The sequence below is a fragment of the Miniopterus natalensis genome, chromosome 2 (genome assembly GCF_054644295.1).
Source record: "Miniopterus natalensis isolate mMinNat1 chromosome 2, mMinNat1.hap1, whole genome shotgun sequence".
In the NCBI taxonomy this organism is placed as follows: Eukaryota; Metazoa; Chordata; class Mammalia; order Chiroptera; family Miniopteridae; genus Miniopterus; species Miniopterus natalensis.
In genome coordinates, this window is record NC_142082.1 from 41,073,969 (window position 1) to 41,088,182 (window position 14,214).

Genomic DNA, 14,214 nt, shown 5'->3' on the forward strand with positions numbered 1-14,214 from the left:
CAATGAAAGATTATCTGTGGTTATTAGGTGATGGGTTTTAGCTTAGAAAGAAGGGATTTAAACAAGATCAATTACATTATACCTAAGACATTTTCTAAGTAATGACCATTATTTTAAAATATGCCCTTTCCTGAAATATAACACTGGAGAGATAAAATGGAAATTGGGAGCATCATGTCCAAATTCCATTTTTTTTTTTCCTGGTACGCAAATAAGATACAAGCTTTATTCAAGGCCCCTGACATTAATGATAGAACCACGGTTAGAACTTATGTTACCTTTTATATTGTCCAGTGTACTTCCTCTATAAAACCTATCACTTTGCTATAAAGTTCTACATATTTGTGCTTCTCTCAAAAGTTCAACAGAATAAATCCTTGCTTATATAAAGCATATAATTTAACACTACTTTTAAAAATTGCTTCTTCAAGTATTTAGACTGATATTTAGAAATACCCTTTCCAAAGACACTTCTCTTTAAATAAGTTTCTTTTGTAATTTTCAGTTCCACCCATATACACAAAAAGATTTTCAAAACATTAAAAATTATGGCAGGAAGTTTCTGTGCACAATCTGCTGAGACTATTCTGTAATTCTTGTCTGAAGTCCTATTGCCTGGCTCTGATCCCGGCTCTGCAGCATGCTCACTGGAACTAAGGTGACCTTGGGCAAAGAACTCAATGTGTCATGCCAAACAGGGAAAACAGTGCTTTCTATCACATAGTGTTGTTAAGACTAAATAAATTCATACATAGAAAATACCCAAAATAGAGGAATTAAGTATAGTTGAATAAATATTAGCTGTTGTTTTTATAATGGCAGTTAGCTATTAAGAATTATTATTATTGAAACTTTAAAAATTCAATTTCATATTTTATATTTGCATTTTATGAACAACAAATCTGACCTTTTAAGAATTAATAAACATCATTTTACAGTAGTTTTAGGTTCACAGAAAATTTGGGCAGAAAGTGCAGAGAACCCCATATGCCCTGCACCCCCACACATAACCTCCTCCACTATCAACATCCCCCACCAGAGGGTACACTTGTTGCAACTGATGAATCTACATTAACACACCATTATCACCCAAAGTCCATAGTTTACATTAGAATTTTCAATTTATTAGAAAATTTGTTTTTTAATGTTAAGATATCTGTTAGAGATCTGTAGATTATTCTCATATTTGTTCGTGCAATTCAGAGCACATTCATTCTTGGTATTGTACCTTCTGTGGGTTTGGGCAAATGTATAATGACATATTTCCATTGTTATAAGTATCATACACAGTATTTTCACTGCCCTACAAATCCTCTGTGCTTAATCTATTCATCCCTCCTTTCCCCCAAAACCCTGGCAACCACTGGTCTTTTTATTGCCTCTAATTCTGCTTTTTGCAGATGTCAAGTGATTGGAATCAGACAGAACATAGCCTTATTATACTGGCTTCTTCCATTTTATAATATGTAGTTAAGGGTCCTTCATGTCTTTTTGTAGGTTAATATCTTATTTTTTTAGCACTGAATAATATTCCATTTTCTGTATGCACCATGGTTTATCTATTCATCTACTAAAGACATCTTGGATGTTTCCAAGTTTTGGTAACTATAAATAAAGCTATTAAAAGCATCTAGATGCAGGCTTTTGTATGGCCATGAGTTTTAAATTCTTTTAGTTAAATACCAAGGAACATAACTGCTATATCATATGGTAAAAGTATATTTAGTTTTGTAAGCAAAATTCACCTGTGAAATAAGATACTTTTATTCATTCTTACTATTATTGCCATTGTTCACTGATCTTTGACATGTTTTGCTGAACTAATGGAACATCGTATAATGATGACAAATTATCTTCAAAGAAACTAAGACACCCTGACATACATTAAACCCTAAAAACTATATGGTAGTAACCTTGTCAATCTACATGTTGGGGAAATAAAATATTCAGCAGTAATTCTTGTTAAGTTTTATCATATATGTCATAACTTTCCCATTTAGTTCCATCACTCTTGCTCTTCTTAGTCCCATTTCATACTAGTGTTGTTTTATTTATTATATTCCCCATAATGGCTTCAAAATACTTTCCTTTACTCATTCATGTATTGATAATTAACTTAACAAAGATTTTCTGAGCATCTTTGCCCATGCACTAGATTTGATTCTAAGCATATAAAGATGGATAAGACATAGGTACCATATTTAGAAACATTGTCTAAGAAGAAATAAAACACAAAGTAAGCTACAGTGTAATAATATTGATATGTACCTAGTGTTATGTACATATCAATATTAGCAGATAAGGGAGTGAAACAAGTTTACTTGAAGAGGTGGAAAAATCACCACAAAAATATTTGATTTTCATTTATGTCATCAACATATCGTGTCTGGGTTACTGTAGTCACAGCTCTCTCCAGACGAATTCTTAACACTTCCATTAGGTGTTGCCAGAATGTAAATCGATCAATGAACTGATTTTTGGCAAGGCTTGCTATGGTTAAGTGATTCGTGAGTTGGTTTATGCTAATCCCCAGCCTACATTGTGTATTATAACATTCTGGAATTTTATGCGGTTCCCTGCAGATGCTCAGCTTTCTGTAGTTATCAGGTTTCTGCTCCTGTTTCCAACTCCTGCAGTGATTATTCTACTATCCTTAGCCCTATTAATAACTATTTCTTCAGGCACCAGATTATTTTTCAATTTCTTTAAGAAAACTTGTCATAATCCCTAAATTTGTGTATCTTTTGCCTTTGATCCCGTAAGATCTATTTTTCCACAAATAAAATTCTTCACACTGCACTGCATTTCCCTGATGACTCATCTTTATCTACCAGAGGCAGAAATTTGCATGGTGACTAGCACAGAAGAGGTTTCAAGTAAGTATTTGTTGAATGAATGAATCAGCGCATGAACAGATTGAGAGGTAAGGGGTTAACATCAAAGATAAATCTAGGTTGTGGGTATACAGAAGCCATTAGTGACTCAAACTTAATTGGGTGTACAAAATTTGTATTAAATTAGTGTCATATTACTCCCATATGAGCTCCTTAATATAATTTATATTTCAGGAAAAAAATAAGATTCTATCAAATATACTTGTATCATAAATGTAAGAACTATTAATAATTACTGTAAAAAATATTTTGATACAAAATCCATATTATTTTGCAAAATTATAACCAGAGGACCAGGATTTTGTACATTACTGAATCGGTAAATATAATTATTTATATTTTTAAAAATTTAGTATGAAACATTAGAGTTATAAGCAAATTAAAGGATGTCAACCATAATCAATCAAAAACTACGCCCAAGCATTACATTTTGTGTTATGTATCTCTTCCAAAATTGAGACATTACATATTAATCTAGAAAACTACACTCTTAAGTTCAGTGTTTTACACTCCAGTTTAACAATTAGCATTCAAATAATTACTTAGACTTATTAACTTTCACTCAAAATAGCACATTAAACTAATACAAAAATTCCAATCAGGTCTCTATGATGTGAAAATATGAGAGAGTTATTTATCTAATTCACAAATACTGACAGTTGTTGAAGAAAACTATGCTTATTAAATATGTTCTATATTTAACACATATGGTCCTTTGAATGTGAATATACTATTCATTTTTGTTTCTGGCTAATATTCTTGACTAAAATCGATGTCAATATTTTCAATTCATTAGAAAATATGTTTTTTAATGTTAATTAAGATATGTATTAGAGATATGTGGTTATTCTTATATCTATTCTTGCAATTCAAAATACATTTATTAAATGTCTCATTTTTTGGAGGCATTCTGGTCATAAAGACTGTGAGGCAGTTGTTCTCAAGCACTTTTGGGAATAATTATTATTTATTATGCTTGTTAAATATAAATTTCCAGACTCTACCCATGGAAATGTTGACTCAGTGTTTTGGGAATTCTACAATCTGCATTTGTAACAGTACAGTGATAATTCTGATGGAAGTTGAATACTCCATGATCAAAAGTAGTGCTGTGATGTGTGAAAAGATAAAATGGAGCTGCCTGACTTGCCCTCAAGATCTTACAACCAGAGATTAAAGATGGCAGGGGACTGAATGGAAGTTACACTAACACTCTCCTGGGACCAAACTGGAACTACAACTAAAATATAGAAAAACCACCCTGAATAATCAAGTGCAACTGAGGACGAGCTGGTGAGCACCCTCATAACCAAGGAGGAAAAGTGGAGTCTGCATACAGACCGGTAGGAAGTGCGGAGGCACAAGAGGGCTGGCTAGGCTCCCACAAGCAGCAGCTGAGGGTCCAGAGGGATATCTCAGCTGTGGGGGGGTTCCCACTGAGGACTCTGGGGCCTAAACCCCAGGCTGGGCTTCCCAGCCCAGAGCACCAGAACTGAGAAAGGTGCCCACATAACATCTGGCTGTGAAAAGCAGCTGGGCTTCTATCTGCAAGGGAGGCAGCTGAAAATGCAGGTACCCTCTTAAAGAGCCAACAAACAAAGTTTCATGTGCAGCCACTCACCTGGGGCTCCAGCAGAGTGTCCTGGAGCTGTGTGAGGAGTATCTAGGGTTGTGGGATCTGGAGATAGAGCTCAGAGGGCACCCCTTGGGATTCCTGTGCTGTGATATTTGCTCATACTGCATAGGACATCTTTCTCAGGCAGGCATTTACCTTCCAAGCAGCTTTTGCCTTCAGGGGAAGCAACTGTCCCATCTTGCTGGAAAACCTCTCACCCTACCCAGTGAAGTTTCTACAGCCTGAGGCTCATTAAAAGAATCAGGTTAATCAGCCTGAAATCTGAGGCAGACCACAGGATGCTTTGAGTCTTTGGCTGATCAGCTTCTGGACCTGGTCCTTGGAAAAGCAGACTTTGGTGTGCATCTTGGTCCTGTCCAAACACACCAAGCCCCAGCAGAGGAGACCTCAAGCCGTGGGTTGTTGATAGCTCCAAAAAGGGTACTCAAGGCCAGTTACAAACATTGTCTGACATCGGCCTGCACCAGAGACCTTCCAAAAAGACTAAGAGTCCTAGCAGGCCTACCTAATACATAGAAACAAACCCAAATTGGCAGCCAAAATGAGGAGACCAAAAAACAAACCCCAAATGAAAGAACAAGAAAAGTCTCCAAAAAACGAGTTAAATGAAATGGAGATAAGCAATCTACCAGATATAGAGTTCAGAATACTGATTGTAAGGATGCTAAACAGCATGAAAAAAGATACGGAAACTATGAAGAAAATTAAGAATGACACAGCAGAAATAAAGAATACATTGGAAGGAATAAACAGCAGATTAGAGGAAGCTGAGGACTGGATCAGCAAATTAGAAGACAGGGTAGAAAAAATCACTCAGAGATCCAAAAAGAAAAAACAATTAAAAAACAGGAGGAGGGCAGTCTAAGGGAGCTCTGGAACAACATGAAACATAACAATATTTGCATCATAGGCGACCCAAAAGAGGTCAAAAGTAAGCAAGGGTTAGAAAATCTGTTTGAAGAAATAATGGTAGAAAACTTTCCTAACCTGGTCAAGGAAAAAGTCACACAAGTTCCAAAGGCATAGAGAGTCCCAAGCAAGAAGAATACAAAGATGCCCACACCCAGACATCATAATTTAAATGCCAAAAACTCAAGACAAAGAGAAAATCTTAAAGGCAGCAAGGAAAAAGCAATCTGTAACCTACAAAGGAGCTCCCATAAGGCTGTCAGCTGACTCCTCATCAGAAACTCTACAGGCCAGAAGGGAATGGCATGAAGTATTCAAGGTAATGCGAAACATGGATCTGAAACCAAGACTACTCTATCCATCAAGGCTATCGTTCAAAATAGATGGTGAAATAAAGAGCTTACCAGACAAAAAAAGGCTAAAAGAGTTTAATCACCACCAAACCAGCATTGAGGGAAATGTTAAGGGAACTGCTGTAATTAGAAGTAGAAATAGAAGCATTGTAAGAAATGTTAGAGGGACTGCTGTAATAATAATAAGAAATAGAGAGAGAAACATCGGCATAAAGAATTGGCAATAAATAAGGACCTATCAATAATAACTTTAAGGGAGAGATCAACAGCAATGCAGTCATAGTCATGGACTTTAACACCCCATTGACTTCACTGGATAGATCTTCCAGACAAAAAGTCAACACAGAAACAGTGACTCTAAATGGCATACTAGATCAGATGGATTTAATTGATACTTACAGAACATTTCACCCTAAAGCTGCAGAATATATATTCCTCTCAAGTGCACATGGGTCATGCTCAAAGACAGACCATGTGTTAGGACACAAAACCAGACTCTACAAGTTCAAGAAGACTGAAATTATATTAAGCATCTCAGATCACAATGGCATGAAATTAGAAATCAACTACAGTAAAAATACTCAAGGAGTCTAAATAACATGTTATTAAACAATGAATGGGTTACCAATAAGATCAAGAAAGAAATTGAAAACTTCCTGGAAACAAATGAAAATGAACACACAACAACCCCAAATCTATGGGGCACAATGAAAGCAGTCCTAAGAGGGAAGTTCATAGCACTACAGGCCTTCCTCAAAAAGCAAGAAAAATTTTCAGTAAACTACCTAACCCTACAACTTAAAGAATTAGAAAGTTCCCCTGTGAAGCCATCTGGAACAGGGCTTTTGTTTGGTGGGACTTTTTTTTATTTATTTCTGCTTCGATTTCATCAGTTGTTATTAGCCTATTCAGGTTTTCTGATTCTTCCTGATTCAGTTTTACATGATCTCACTCATATGTGGAATCTAATAACAAAATAGACTGAGGAACAAAATAGATCCAGAGACATAGAAGCATGGAACAGATTTATGAATCTCAGAGGAAAGGCAAGGGTGGGGGCGTGGGTGGGGAGAGATTAATCCAAGAATTTATATGCATATATGCACAACCCTTGGACACAGACAATAGTGTGGTGAAGGCCTGGGGGGTGGGAGTGAATGCAGGGTGGAGGGGATCAATGGGGGAGGAGGGGGGATACCTGTAATACTTTCAACAATAAAGATAAATTTTAAAACAATAAAAATTTAAAAATGTTCTTACAACCTATTATAGTTAACACAACTCACATACAAAACTATACTCCTTAGTGGCCCATAAAAACTAATAATGGTTTTGGGGCTGGTTGTGGAAATAGAATGATACTTCAGAAATATGTCTAGTAATTATACAGGATATTGAAGAAGTACTTGACTGTATCTTAGAGAGTTAATTCAAATATTCCAAACCTGATATTAATAATAGTAAAGGAAAGAGACTTGGAATTTGTTTTCAATAACAACATTTGGTATCTTAGCATTGTCAATCCCTTTTGCTATTTATGTGTGTATATATATATGTGTGTGTGTGTGTGTGTGTGTGTGTATTTGTGTATGTATATATGTGTGTATGTTGTATGTGTGCTTTAATTGCCCTGCCTTAACCAGACACAAACCCAACTTCAGTAATCAGCGAAATGCACATAACCAAGAAAGATCACCTCAGTTTCATTCAACTTTAGTCAGGTTCCTTCTTGACTAACAACTCCCTGACCTCCCTTTCCTTAGAGGATTTATTTTAGAAAACTTGTGAGTTTTTTTTTAAACTTGCGTTAAAAATTCTCTGTCCCTTTGAGATGCAAATCTTCTTCTGTCTTCTTATCAGTTTTATAACCAAAACCTGTCTTTGTCAAGGACCTGAGAACCATCCCTTTGAAATGTGAGCATCAAGAAAGATAGGGCATCAATCTGCTCATTTCTGTGAAAGGGTAGGAGCCTCACTTTGATAAATGTCCTTACCAAACACAAACGGCCTGATCACATTGACCAACAGCTCCCCCCTCTACCCTCCCCCCAACACAGACATACCCAGGTGCTTAAAACTGTCCCACATTTTGTTTCAGTAGAGCTGAGTCCAATCTCTCTCCCTTACATTCCAACAGTCCTGACACCCATTTCAGTAGTTTTGAATAAAGCCTTCCTTTCCTGTTTAATTTTAACACTACATGAAAACAATGGGACTGTGAACTCAGTAAATTTAGAAAAACCTCTCTGACCCAAGCCTTCTTCTAGATATTTAAAAAATTTAAATTCACATGAAAATAAGCAACAGAAAAGGATTGTGATCAACTCCTATATAACCCATATAAGGTTATAACAAATATAGTATTCTGCTACTATCTCTACAGTGAAAGCTCACCAGAAAGGCATCAAAATATAGACCACAATTTCAAAACACCATTTTAAAATGGGCTGAAAGGCACTGAGAAAAACAAACAAACAAAACAAAAACACCAAATAGTAATATAAATCAGAAATAGAAAAATTCAGAAATGAGATTAGAGATATCAAACAAAGAAGAAAGGGAGAAAAAGTCATTTAAAAATAAAGTTGAGGCTAAAAACAATCAAATTGAGACTGATACCAAAATCATATAGGGTAAATCACCATCCCCAGCCTAATGGTTTTATAGTCCCTAATGCCCTATTGCATATGATGCTTTCTTATAATGCTAATATACAAAGATAGTGTTTTATAGGAGCTCTTCATGCTGCTTCATAGAGACTTATTTTAGAGATACTGATAAATAAGTGCTGTAATAAACAAAGTCATACGTTTTTGCTCCTCACAGTATGGTCCATCGAACAGCAGCAACAGCATACTCTGGGAGCACATGAGGAATGTCCTATTTCAGATCTCCTGTATCATACTCAGCTTTTTAACAAGAGCCCCGAGAGAGTTTTGTATATACATTTGTATACACAAGAGACTTTGAGAAGCTTTGGGCCCAGATCACATGCTCTGCTATTTATTTTAATTATTTATAGTTAGTGAGCACTTAATTGGCCAATAAACTATATGAAAATATTCCTTCTCCACAGGAGAGGTATGCAAGTTATTAAAGAGCTGAAAGTATGCCCAACTTGTTCCTACATGATGCATTTTAGCAATTAATCCCGAGGGAGACTATAGCAATCCTGGTAACCATTCTGTTTATTTGCAACAGAATGTAAAAAATAGACCTGAATATTAATACGGTTTGTTTTGGGGTTTATTGATACCTACATGACTTTAGTCAAGTCATCATAAAATATATCTGATGATATGTTCTTAAATTTTAATTTTTTACTTCCTCTATTGATCACACAGTTACACTTAACACTGTTCTAGACAAAACAGACCATAACTTTACTTTATGTAGTCTGGTGTGGTACAGATTTAGTTATGAGATTTGCAGATTAGGTGGTAGATCTGGAATGCATGCTGGGAGGCTCCTCAAGCTTTAACTAATCAGTCTTTCCTTTTCACCTCAGTGATTTGACATCAGTTCTGTGTCTAAGTCAAAGCAATGAAAATCATTTCTTAGGCATTCAAGGACAAACCCTTTTATTTCAATTCTATTATTTAAATTCATGAATGTTATATATGACTTTTCAAGAGAATGAAAAAATTATTTTAGATTATTCATTAGATATCCAGATTCCATTAAATAATCTTGTTAACAAAATAGCAAGAGGCCAGGATGGGTCTCAATTATTTAGAGACCAAAATGGAAATGTATAATCAGGATAATATTCAGTGATTACATATTAATTGAAATGTATTTAACTGGGACATATATTTCATTTCCATTTAGTATAATTTTCATCAGTAGTATAAAAACTGCAGTTGAGGACAACTTCAAAGTGCTTAAAATTTTGAACATTCTACAGATGAGGGAGTGTTTCTTTGTGAATTTTTCTATTTATTTTATCATGCAGGGTTTTATAATGTTTTAGTAATAGGCACTTGTAAAATACAGGGTGGGTCAAAAGTAGGTTTACAGTTGTGAGTACCTGAAACATAGTTATTCTTGTATTGTTATTTATTAATTATTGTATCATTTTTCCACATGAACAACTGTAAACCTATTTTTGTCCTACCCTGTATAGATCAAAGTATACAGTCATTATTCAAGATTATTTTCACTATGTCACAAATGTTTGAACCTAAGTAACCTTATAAAGATGATTTATTTTTAGTGTAACTGAATAAAGTAAACACAACAAGCTATTTAGTTATTTTCAGTACCTTTTTCTTATATTTGTGATAATTTATTAATGTGCTATTGTCAACAATTAGCAAAAGTAAGCTGAATACACTTTCATCCAATTTGAAAAAACTTTAATTTTATAAATACTACACATACTTTTAATATATATATTTGGAACTACTATTAATGGAAACAATTTTATATGCATGTATTACCTGTTTAAATAATTTGTACTGAAAATTTAAAAATCATCAATTAGACAATATAAAATAATACAAAATAATTTATATGATATGAATAAATACATAGTTATAGTAGTTCTGGGGGAAAAAATAAAGATTACATTTCCTAAAGAAAATCCCACTTGTAGTATTTTTTTAGTTCTTTCTAATCTCCATGCCTACCTGAAATTTTTAAGTGAAGGTCATTTATGATGAAAATAAGTTTGAGAAATCCAAGAATTTTCACTCACTCTACAATCCTTATAGTAGTCCCACCTTATCCACAAAAGATACACTTGAAGACCCCAGTGGATGCCTGAAATCAGAGATAGTGCCAAATCCTATATATACTACTTTTTCCTATACATACCTATGATAAAGTTTAATTTATAAATTAGGCAGAGTAAGGGATTAACAACAATAATAATAAAAGAACAATTATAACAATATACTGTATAAAAGTTATGTTGATATGGTGTCTCTCTCTCAAAATACCTTATTGAGCTCTACTCACCCTTCTTGTGATGATGTGAGTTGATACAGTGCCTACCTGATGAGATGAGGTGAGGTGAGTAACAGGCACTGTGATACAGGGTTAGTCTAGTATAAGAGACACTTGAACACAAGCACTGTAATACTGTAACAGTCAATCTAATCAAGTTGGCTACTAAGTGACTAATGGGTGGGTAATATATCCAGTGTGTATTCACAGGACAAAGGGATGATTCATGTCCCCCATGGGATGGAATGGGATGATGCAGGATTTTATCATGCTACTTAAAATTGAATGTGATTTAAAATATATGAATTATTTTTGGAATTTTTCATCTAATATTTTTGGACCATGGTTGACCAAGGGTAACTGAACCCCCCAAAATGTGGATAAGGGGGTCTTTTGTATTACTAAATATGGTTGATCCTTGAACAACATAAAGGTTAGGACCACTAACCTCCACCCAGTTGAAAATCCACATACAACTTTTGACTTCCCAAAAAGTTTACTAATAGCCTACTGTTGGCCAGAAATCTTACCAATAATATGAAGTCAATTAACAAATAGTTTGTATGCTACATGAATTATACACTGTATTGTTATAATAAAGTAAGCTAGACAAAAGAAAATATTATTGACAAAATCATAAATATATTTATAATACTGTATGTTTTATTGAAAAAAAAAATCTGCTTTTAAGTGTCCTGCATAGTTCAAGTGCACATTGCCCAAGGGTCAACTGTAAATCAGGAACCTTTATTATTCAGTGGCTAACAAAGCATCATTTTCATTGTACTATGCACTATTCTCTTCCAAGGTCATTTTACTGTGCATATGGAATACACTGTTCTCTTCCAAGGTCATTGTTAGTACCATTATGTAGATGCAATTGTTAGAGGCTGATCTAAGGTTAGTTACTAAGTGACATATCCAAAGTACAACATAAACAATAGAACAAACAAGTCCTGTATATTCTAGGCTATAGAAGATCAACCAACTTTTTTTTCTAGATCTAGTAACTTGATATCAGATGTGTTATCCCCCTATTTCTAAATTAACCTCATTTCAGTTTAACATTTTCTGTTTTGCTTAGCCTACACCTGAGGTAACACATAGAGAAATGCTTTGAAGCTGGACAGTGCTATCAACGGCAGGTACCAAATCATTTCTGCTATTATGATGCAGCAGGCAGTTTGTGGAACAGGGAATAGTTGAGAATAGAGATGATGAAAGGTTTGAGATCTGAGTCCTGGATTCTTGAAATATTTAGGATGTGGGAAGATGAGGAGAAGCCATTAAAGAAAAGAGGAAGAACTTCTCATATGATAAGAAGAACCTAACGGTAAACAGTACTTATAAAGACAGACTTTGGGAGACTGAGTAAGAGGAAATGCAGGAGGCCCTAGGGGTCAGAATGCTGCGCCGGTGCTCTGACTACACCAGTCTCTACTGACCCGGGTCATAACTACTCCGCAGGGGCCTGGAGAGAACACCCGTGGGAAACAAGTCAAATGAACACACACTTAACAGACTTCGTTATCATTTACAGGTTTCTCAGTTAAAGTAAACTTATTTTTAAAACTGCTAAACAAGCTAACTAATATTGTACGACCAATGATGAATATGACAATAGGCAAAGATGAATTATTTCAGGCAATTTGAAGACTTAAAATCATGATACTATTTTTGAAAGTCCGGTATCTGAATCAACTTGTGATTAAATTCATTTTGCCTGAGGTTATTACTGTGAACCGCCTTATCAAGATGAATTTGATCATGGTTTACGTATTACTTGTTTTTTAAAAACAAAGTTGTTGCAATTTAAATTATAATATAACATAAGAATCGCAAGCAACGCTACTGCAATATTTCAGAAATACACATTGGATAGTCTGTTACAGCCTGTCTTTAGTAGTAGTCTGGTTTGTTTTTGAACATTTTGAACTATCAGGATTTGGGAATATTAGAAGAGTAGTCAAACAGTTGTAAAAGTATTGATGGTAGCGACAGTAGGTTTGCTCAGCATGGCTGAAGGGATTTTTTCCACAGGTGTTTAGAACCTGCATCAGTTAGCTACTTTGAAAAGATAGCAGGTGTCAGAGGGGAGCTGAAATGAAGGTTTAAAACCATTCCAATTCTGCAAATCAGGTTACTAGTGAAATATACATACCTATATAAATGAGCCAAGTTCAATAAATTAAAAAATAATATAAATTTCTGTAACACTGGGATTTTAAAACCATTCTACTGAAATGAGAAATTATTTTCAGTTTCCTAAGAGGGAACATTACATAGTATAGTTGGCTGCATTTTGTAAGAAACATAACAGTTAACATTTAATTATAGACTTTAGGTAGGAGTCAAATAAAGATAGTTTTAAAAAGCTAAAAATTTGTTAATTTGATATCATTTGGTGATGAAAACACAATTATATCTAAAGGAACATAAATATTTTGGCTGTGAAATGTTGCACACCGAAGTATATAAACCTTGTGTTGCCTGACATAAATGTGAACCGAAACAGAAATAGAAAATCAGTTTAAGTGGTTATTAGTACAGCATTTAACAACTTGGACATCGGCACAAATTGAGCAAAATCATTAAATTTACTTGACACAATTATTCCTTATAATGATATATAGAAATAAATAAATTCATTTTTGAGGGAACAAAATACTTATATTGTATTTTACAAAGAATAATCACCAATGTAAGGTAGAAACGATGGTTCATTTCAAGTTCTAAACACAAACGACAGCCTGGTAAGATTTCTAGAGAACAATATTTTAAAGTCAGCAAGACCATGTAACACTACGTGTTTACTTGCTTTACCAGTGTATCAAACTAGCCAAACACAGGGAAAATATTGCAGTGCTTTATAACACAGAAATACGACCTAGCCTTTGCTGCTCTCCTTGCCCCTCTCTCTTTCAGAGTGTGAGCCACAGTGGTTTCCTCACCGCTTATTAAAAATTGAACGGCAACAGCTATAAACTCTTAGAAACGTAACAGGCAAGCCATTTATAGCAGATGTGGACTTTTTAAATGTTTGCTTGGAGTTGCTGAAAACCATGTATATCTTAAATCTTCCCAATTCTGATGAAGAGTCACTTGTATCATATCTGCCCATTTCAGTAGTAGTTGAAAACAGTGTTTTGAAGTAAAAGAAATCATTCTTGCCACCTTGACAAGTACGGTTCTGTGAGAAAACTATTTGTGGGTGAATATCCTTCATTGTCTCTACTTCTCATTGAAACAAATAAAAAAAGGTTATCTATTAATACATAACAAGTTCTTGAGTTTATAAATAATTTCAGGAGTAAAAAAATCCCTAAAAACTTACTAATTCTACACATACACACACTCACAACTGATATTAGAATGAAATTACAACCTAAGCTATTTTTATAATACTTTTTATGCTTTAATATTCAAATGACAATGAAATTATAGTACATATCAATACTAAAGATAGCATGAA

General features: G+C 34.4%; 1 protein-coding gene across 1 annotated transcript in view; it reads right to left on the reverse strand.

The window, feature by feature from the left end:
* The window catches only part of GPC5 (glypican 5), a 1,124,783-nt gene that overhangs the window by 540,867 nt on the left and 569,702 nt on the right, over positions 1-14,214 (reverse strand). The window lies entirely within an intron of this gene.